The sequence below is a fragment of the Chenopodium album genome, chromosome 3 (genome assembly GCF_948465745.1).
Source record: "Chenopodium album chromosome 3, dcCheAlbu1.1, whole genome shotgun sequence".
In the NCBI taxonomy this organism is placed as follows: Eukaryota; Viridiplantae; Streptophyta; class Magnoliopsida; order Caryophyllales; family Amaranthaceae; genus Chenopodium; species Chenopodium album.
Genome location: NC_137836.1, coordinates 4,655,162 through 4,664,542, shown reverse-complemented (window position 1 = coordinate 4,664,542; position 9,381 = coordinate 4,655,162). Strand labels below are relative to the sequence as shown.

General features: G+C 33.7%; 1 long non-coding RNA gene across 8 annotated transcripts; it reads right to left on the bottom strand.

Annotated features, from left to right (window-relative positions):
- Nucleotides 1-2,511: 2,511 nt before the first annotated feature.
- Nucleotides 2,512-8,950, bottom strand: LOC145623738 (uncharacterized). Of its 8 annotated transcripts, XR_014110216.1 has the most exons (6): nt 8,812-8,950; nt 6,428-6,496; nt 5,769-5,856; nt 5,334-5,365; nt 3,380-3,503; nt 2,512-3,312 (listed from the first exon to the last, which is right to left on the bottom strand). It is a non-coding gene; the product is annotated as an uncharacterized LOC145623738 (long non-coding RNA). The 8 variants fall into 8 exon arrangements; XR_014110215.1 differs by having other exon boundaries at nt 2,512-3,503; XR_014110210.1 differs by lacking the exon at nt 5,334-5,365 and adding an exon at nt 4,146-4,201 and having other exon boundaries at nt 2,512-3,503.
- Nucleotides 8,951-9,381: the final 431 nt, after the last annotated feature.

Here is a 9,381-nt window from a genome sequence, read left to right as displayed (position 1 = left end):
GTGGTTTCCCTCTTTTTGTTAAGAGAGAATTCTAAAGTTGTTGTCCCTCTTAAATGATTTTTCTTAAATGGTCTTTCTCTATCTCTTTCTCTGGTAGGTAAATTCCTAAGCTAATGGCCCTAACTTTAATTTCTTAAGTGTGTTTTCCTTATTGGTCTCTCTCTCTATCTTTTTTTTTTCTCTCTCTCTCTCTCTTTCTCTCTAATTTTAGTAACCCTTTTTCTAAGCTAATTTTTTTTCTTAAGCTAATTGCCTCAATTTTCTCAAGTAATCTTTATTATAAGTGCCCCATTTTTTCTCGCTAAGTTAATTGCCTCGATTTTTGTATGTGGTCTGTCTTAATTGGTGTCTCACCTCTCCAAAGCCAATAGGCATTATTTTCATAAACGATTTTTCTTAAGTGGATGTTTTCTCTTTTACTCTCTTAAGATAGTTGCCTTAATTTTCTTAAGTGATCTTTTATGCAGTCTCTTTTTTCTCTAGCATTTGAGTAAATCTTTTTCCTAAGCTAATCGTATTTTCATAAGCTAATTGCCCCTTTCTTAGGTGATTTTTGTAACACCCCAATAATTCTCCCTTTTCCAAACCACTTACTTTAAATAAAAATAGAGGAGAACCATTGGCATGTTACCGCCACGTGTTAAAACGTTAAGGCTTTGTCAAAGTATTGCAGCGGAAATCCAACTTAAATATTAAAATAATATAATTTAGAAAACCAATAAGTCAAAGCTTACAAATTGGAACCATAAAGGCCCTTATTAAAAACCAAACCAATAATCAAAGTCCCAAAACATAATTAAAGTAGTAAAACATAAATAAGTTCAACACAAAGAACGAATACTCTCAATCACACCAATCCCTTGACAATGCGTATGTCAAATCCCCGAACTTCACATCATCAAGCTAACCTGTGCAATACTGCTCCCCAATAATACAAGTGTAATAATTGGATCATCACAGGGTCATTGAAAGGCGAAGGCCATGACCAAAATAAAACACACAAAAGCACGCAATCAGCAAAGCTGAGTACATACAAGCTACAACGTACCAAGCCTAGCATGCTCAACTAATTAAAGTAAATAAACATACAACATAAATTCATTAATCAAGACTCCACACTTAAACAATTCAATCGACTCAACATACTTGCTAATCAATTCCAAACACTTGACTCTTTATATTTAATTTAATTAATTTAGTTGGACATAAATTATAGAAGGAAGGTTCATAAAAAGTTCTTTGTAATAAAATTGTTTATCAACCCCAAAAATAATTTGAAACTTTTGAAATTAAATTCCGGAAAAATACAAATAAATATTATAAATAATATATAATTTCATTTATCATATATTTAAAAATATGGGGGATTACAATTGACCTTTCTTAAGTTGTCTCTCTAACTCATTGTTTCTTCTCTCCCTTTCCTAGGCTAATTGCCCTATGTTTTTATCATAAACTAATTGTTTATAATTGCCCTAGTTTCTTAAGTTATCATTCTTTATTTAGTGACCTTTTTTCTTGAGTGATCTTTCTTTTTCTTGAGTGATTTTTTTCTTTCTTAAGTGGTCTCTCTCACTAATGATTTCTTTCTTTTACCCTCCTAAGCTAATTGTCCTAAGATTCCCACCTAAACTAATTGCCCTAAGTTCTAAGCTATCTTTTTTTCCTTTAGTGATCTTTCTTCTTGAGTCATTTTTCTTCTTAAGTGGCTCTCTTACTTTTTTGCACTTTATTAACAATTTTTTCCTAAGCTAATTTTTCTTATTTTCATAAGTAATCTTTCAAGTGATTTCCCTCTTTTCGTTAAGTGAGATTTCTAAAGTGGTCTCTCTCAAATGATTTTTCCTAAATGGTCTCTCTCTTAAGTCACTTCCTAAGCTAGTTGCCCTGATTTTAATTTCTTAAGTGGGTTTTCTTTATTGGTCTCGCTCTTTCTCTTTTTCTCTCTCTATCTCTCTCTCTAATTTTAGTAACCCTTTTTCTAAGCTAATTTTTTTTTTCTTAAGCTAAGTGCCTCAATTTTCTCAAGTGATCTTTATTATAAGTGATCTTTTTTTCTCTCTCTCTCCTAAGTTAATTTTACTAAGTGATCTTTATTATAAGTGATCTTTAAGCTAACCTTTTTTTTTCCTAAGCTAATTTTACTTATTTTCATAAGTCATTTATTAAAGTGGTGTCCTCTTTGTTAAGGGATTTTTCTTTTGGTTTCCCTCAAATAATCTTTCTAATGTTCTCTCTCTCTTTCTTTCTAGTAGTATTTCTCTTTCTCACTCTCTCTCATGTGCTATTTCGTAATTAATCTCTCTCTTTCTCTCTCTCAAATGATCTTTCTTCAGAATTTAACTTTAAAAAATGTAATTAGCTAGCTTAAGTGGTCCAATGAGCCTTTTCCCAAGCTAAGTCTTTTTATTTTCTTAAGTGATCTTTCTCCCTTTGATAATAGTAATGATCACGGATTCCCATGCTACAGATGAATATTTAACTCAAAGTTTTACAACAACAACTTCCAAATAAAACAATTAATAAAGAGTTATTATTAATTTGGTGATCGATGCTCAGTGGGGATCACGCAATGTCTTCCCCCGTTTATAAGATTTCAGGTATTCTCCCATCAAGACCATACAATGTCACTACAAACCTTCCCTTGTATTTCATGAGGATATTCCTCAAGCCACACTTGAGTCTTAGTAAAAGTACTACTTAATTTGGCTAGACAATGTGCCACTACATTGCCTTTATATTTAACAAAAGAAAAAGAAACAAAATGGCAAAGTCTAGCTAAGTAGAGGATATTTTTAACAATGCTTCCAAAAGCTGATGGTGGAGTTTTACCATTCTTTAAATCATGAAACAAGCTGATATTGCCCGTATCCAACTCAAAGTTCCAAACCTCAGCTTTCATGGATACAATGAACGCATGCCTTAATAACTTAATTATAGCCAATGTTTCACCAATGACAAACCTGAACTTTAGTAAGACTGAACAGTTTGCACTCCATTGAAGTCAGACGCAATCAATGTATCATTCTCACCTCCTTCCTCGTCAATGGCAGGCCTCCAATTTGGGTCATACTCCAAGAAATTGAGAAAAGTACTCATTGGTCATTCAACTGCCAGAAAAACTTGTAATTACTTGAAAGCTACAGAGAATTATAAATTTATAATATAAATTACAAGGTCAACAATTGTTTTACAGGTTAACGGATGGTTTCCACATAAAATCAAACTCAAAACCTGAAAATCTACATTGCACACTCCATAAGAGGGTGAAGAGCTTGAACTCGTTCCTCCTCCTCAATCTCCTCTTTTGCTCTGAAATTTAACAAAGCATTTAGCAGACCAAAAATACGAATTATGATCATTTTCAATTACAGCTTACCTGTCGAAATCAGCTGTCCTTGCCTCAGGATCAAATCTCATGCCTGAATTTTTTTACTTTACTTTGCTTCAAAATGTCAAGCTAAAATGTAGCCAAACTCATCTTTCCAATTTTGTACATAATTCTAAAAAGGAAAAAAAAAACACAAATTCAGAACAGAATATTTATTTTGATGCCCCATGAGCATTGATTGTGTTCAATCAAAATACAAAGTAGCAAAAATCTTACAAAAATGAGAAAAGCATAAACACAGAAAGCAGCAGCTCATAATCCACGAATACTGTTTAAAGCCCCATGTACCCACACTGGAATTAACCAAAAAAATTAGTGCAGAGAGTACTAAATCATCTTAAAATACTTCTTATTACTACCATTTCCCGGAAGAAAGTCAGACTAATCACATAAAGTATCGATTTAGTGACATTTTTCATAGTGATAAGCTTATGGGTGATCACGTCACTATTGCTCAAGGAGGACAAAGCTAAGCAAGGTTCCTAGTTAATAGAATTTTCGCCAATAATGAACATCAAACACGTCTTAAAAAGCACATGGCTTCCAGTTGGAAGCGCGACCATAAGGATCTTCCCACAGCCCTTTCGGTTCCGGCTTATTCTGTCCCTACAAATTGTGAAGGATTTGAACATTTAACACTGAAAGACTGGATAGAAAATGCACATACTCGCATAGATACAAACACTTAACTAAGTGGTTAATGCAAGAAAGAAGACATAACTCTACTAATGCATGGGCAGCTAACTTCAACAACCTTCCAAATGGTGTCTTTAGAGGCTTATTCACTTTAATTATTTTTCTCAGGTCTTCCTGCATCCAGTGACAAATATCAGTACATATATAAAATTTGCCTTCAAATGGCTCAAGCATTTGTCAGACTTGTCTACACCAACAATGAACAAATAATTGATATTGTTCTGGAATCATCCATTATTTGCAGCCGCTTAAAGAAAGTTACCGTGAATTCACAAAAGATTAAATAAATAAACACAAGCTGAGCCAAACTTCTCCTTCACTACAAGAGAAATATACCTAGTTTGTTTCACAAAAACTAAATTTTCTACTCCCTTGGTTCCAAAATTGAAAAAACAATTCCAAAATCAAAGAACAGCAAAAATCCAAAAATATAAGGATTATAGATGGGTTTAATTATTTGGCAGTTTTATTTCATTTTCTCACTACTTTGGGTAGAATGTACGGTGGGGTTTTTTGATTTCTTTGTTTATGACTTTTTAAATTTACTCAAGGAAATACATGATTAAAATGTGTTAATTAAAAATACTTCGTAGTACATTAATGCAATCTCATGTTCAAGTACTTCAAAAGACAGTAAAATGCTTAATTGTTTGAATTATATGTCATTACTATGCAAATAGTATAATCTAAGTATATTTCCATTCCTATCGGACTAAAAATACATACGCAATGATTTAAATTGCCTCACGCAACATGATCACAACAACCTCGTTTATATTACAAATTCAGCAAGTCTAAGGCATTCATACAATTATGTCAACTAATTGGCAATAAGTGATAAACGTGATAAACAAAGATGACTATAAATGATGTTAGCATAATCAAGGAATTAGGAAGGAATTAGGATTTAGGAAGGATATGAAGTATATAGATTTGCATGAGGATAAGGCATTGGATAGTAAGGGATGGCGAAGGAAGATCCTTGTCGATAACTCCACGAAATAATCACTTTTGGTTCGTTAAGTCGACCCCACTTATGGGATTAAGACTTTGATTGGTTGACTGATTCCTAACAAGATTAATGGAGCAAGCACTCCAAATTCCAAAAATCTACCCTTGAAACTCTAAAAACATAATCACTTTTAAGAGCCTTGTGCACTACGGTGACTATTTTTATTGTAGAACCATAATGAAATAACAATCACTTTTAAGAGTTTTTATTTTTCGAACTGATAGTAAATTATACCTTAATCCCACTTCCCAAAACTTGAGCAGAAGCTGCAAGAAGAGAAACACTCTTACATTAACAATTCTACAATTAGAGCCATACTTATTTGAGAAATAACAGCCAATTGATTTTGTTTTGATTTGAAACCAAACAGCAGATTAATCTTTTTAAAATTAAAACCTTAACCGTACTTCCCAACACTTGAGCAAACCAAACAGTAGATTAATCTTTTTTAAAACCTTAATCCCACTTCCCAAAACTTGAGCAGAAGCTGTAAAAGAGAAACACTCTTACACAGCATGCAAAAAAATAGATCTACAGATAACTAAGCGGTTCATCATAAAAAGGAACAAACAATTTAGTCCTCCCAAATCCTTATACTACATCTTATATACCACTCCAATAAAACTAAAAACAAAATTTAAACAAGAAAAATCAACGAAAGTGGAGTACCAGATTCATCCAAACGATCGAGAAGTTAGCCCTCTCGAGACGAAGATTTCCATCGGTTGATGAAGTCAGATTTTGATGAGTTACTCCCCTAAAAAACAAAAAGATGATAAAAAAGAAAAAAAAATCAAAATCAGAGGATCTGAGAAAAAGGAATTGAGCAAGTTCTATACAAATTGAGCATGGATACTCAAGGAATCAAAAGGTTTTCGATTGTGTAAAACTCATGTTTTTATTTCCCAATTTACATTTCCCCTGTTTCTTTGATAATTTACATCAGCAAAATCAGCCATGGAAGCACCAACTTTTAGATCAAAATCAACAAAGGAAACAACACTCCTAGCAGCTTACCAATTTAGATACCCCATGATGAATTAGATTCCTGGGTTTCCAATAAATTTCCAGGAAAAAAAAATACAGAAAACATAAGATAAATCCTAAATAAAACAGACAACTTAAAAGAACTCTTAATCGACAAATAAAATTATTGATAACCCAAGATTATATTGTGAAGATGGTATTCAATATTCTCAAAAACATTTTTTTTTTAAAAATCAACACTAAATACCTAATTTGATTCCTAATCAATCACTCAAACCCTAATTTCTGTCCAAATTAATGCATTTTAATTGAGCCGAAAGAGAAATGAAGAGAGATGGTACCTATTTGTGATGAGATTGAACGGTGTAAGAAATCTCATGAAGATTCGAATGGCCAAGAGCTTTCATAACCTGATTGTGATTGGAAGAATAGCTTCAATTTAACACCACATAAATTGTATAATCAAGTTGAGAGAAAGTGAGGTGAGAGAAAAAGATGAGCCAAATTAGCCCATACATTGCCCCAATTATTACTTGTGGTAGTAAAACTGTTAGATAAATAATGTATAATTTAAATATTACTGCCCCAAATTAGCCACTAATTAAGGTATAATTTAAAGATTACTATCCCAACACTAATAAAAATCAGGAAAACAAAGCATGATATTTCTAACAGAAATTTAGAGAAAATGTTAGCATAATTTAACATACATGCATTTTGTGATCAGAAAATGTTGGTCTTTGTCAAGACTTGAAGTTGTGACCTTGAAATTCAAATGCTAACATGCAAGAAAGAATTAAACGTATTTGTGTCTCTTACACGTGTTAATTTAACATCAAAGTTTTCTGATCATATAATAAACTCAGAAAACAGATCAATAAGCAAGCTGTGCATTGATCCCACACATTCATTATGCCTCCATGTATAGCAAAGTAAAGGGAGGTCAAATGTTCACAAAACCACAAATGAAATGACGACTTTCTTAGCAGAGGTGAGTCCACATATAAAAGGGTGTGTACATGTAAATTCGCTTAAATTATTATAACAATTAGGGGTGTCAATTCGGTTAAACAATTCGGGTTTGGGTTGGGTTTATCAGTTTCGGGTTATAATGGGTCGGTTTATAACGGATTGAAATAATAAGCGGGTCGGTTTGGGTCGGTTTTGAAAATTATCGGGTCAGTTCGGTTTGGTTTTTTTAATTGCAGTTTCTATTCGGATCGGGTCCTTATCGGGTCGGGTTCTAGTCGGTTCGGGTCATAATCAATTTGGGTTTAACTGGGTCGGTTTGAAAACGGGTTTAGCCCATTTAATGTGGGTTTCGGTTAAAAACAGTTCGGGTCTTAATCAGGACGGGTCGTAATTGGTTCGGGTCATAATCAGTTTGGGTTTAACTGGGTCGGTTCGAAAATGGGTTTCGGTTCAAAATAGATCGGGTGAAATCGGGCCCAACCATTATTGTTTCGGTTATAATCGGTTTAGATTGAACTTGGTTGGTTTGAAAACGAGTTTACCCAATTTGAAACGGGTTTCTAATCAAAATCATATCGGGTTAAAATTGAGTCGGATGATTATCGAGTCGAATTAGTCAGATAATGGGTAGGAACGAGTCATGTTATAATCAAGTCAAGTCATAAATAAGTTGGGTTTATCGAGTAGTGGGTTGATACAAATTAGATCATAAACATATTGGGTAACAGGTTTGTAAATGACTCAGTCATAACGGGTTACGGGTTTTAAACGGTTTGGTCATAACGGGCTACGGGTCGTAAACGGTTCGGTCACAACGGGTTACGGATTATAACCGGTTCGGTCACAACGGGTTACGGGTTGGAACGATTTAGGTTTATCGGATTTTTATCGGGTTTTAACGGTTTTCGGTTTAAAACGGGTCGGGTTACTATCGGGTTTAAACGTAATCGGTTTGGGTTGCTTTCAGTTTCGGGTTGTAACGGTTTGGCTTGATAACGGGTCGGGTTAGTAACGGTTTGCACAAATTCGGTTTAGTTCAGTTTCGGTTTGGAAAAAATTGGGTCGGGTCAGTTTTCGGTTTCCAAAAAACGGATTTTAAACAGTTCAGTTCCTTTTTGGATCGGTTCAAAACAGTCGGGTTTAACGGTTCGGGTCAGAAACTGACAGCTCTAATAACAATTAAAGACTTCATTGAGGTTACATTGATCGCTAGTGGCCTCATGATTAGTACATGCATTTGAATTTCAAGGTCACAACTTCAAGTCTTGAGAAGCTCATTATTTCTATCTATTCTTTATGCACAAGTAACATTCAAACAACCCCATTTTCACCCCTCGTATCATTTTAGGTTTTTACTACTTAAATTATTATGCACCCCTTGATTCACCATTGTGTCTTAACTAAACCCTTGAATGGAAAGGCATTGTCTTTCTCAACACAAACAGAAAAAAAAAAAAAAAAAAAAAAAAAAAAAACAACCCTCCAGCATTCAACACAATCTACGCGAAAAAATTTCAATAACAATCTCTTTTGATCCGAACATTTGGTAAAATAAATTCTCTCTAAAACCCACAATAAATACAGTAAAACGTTCGAAAAAGCTCGAATTTCATAAGATCACTACAAAATCAGCCCACAATTCAACACCACATTACTCATTAAACCCCATTTCCCAAATCACAACACATAATGCAGCTCAAATTGAACACAAAATCCAACAAAATATACAATTAAAAACACAAAGGGGGCTTACCGCCGCACGATCACGAGGATGATTGTAACGACAACGGGTACCAAATCCACAGAACCCAGTACGCATGTAATAGACACAATCAGATACACCAGGTCGTTATGGGTACGTCTCTCGACCTGAAAGACCCAATCTCCACATAGACTCTACATTTCCATCAACAATATACCACAAATCATTCAATTAACCAACAACATTACAAAACCCTAGAAATAAAATCATCCAAAAATTCAAAAAAACCCAAAAATAAAATCAAAATTAAAAATGAGCGGTTTTATTGTATTATCTTCGAGTCCAGTTTCCCCCCATTCAGCTGTCGGATCAATATCATGCTTTGTTTTCCCAAAACTTGAGCAACAGAGTAATCGAAATTTAGAGAAACTGCCCCAAATTAGCCCATACGTTGTTCTTCAGTTTTACTATCCCAACACTAATAAAAATCAAAATTTTTATTATCCATACATAAATAGAGATCAGCTTAGTTTGTTAAAGTCATAACTCGAATAATACCCGTCACCTAAAATTGAATCTCATTTGCATAACATAACACCTTGATTTTTCGATGAGCTTAGT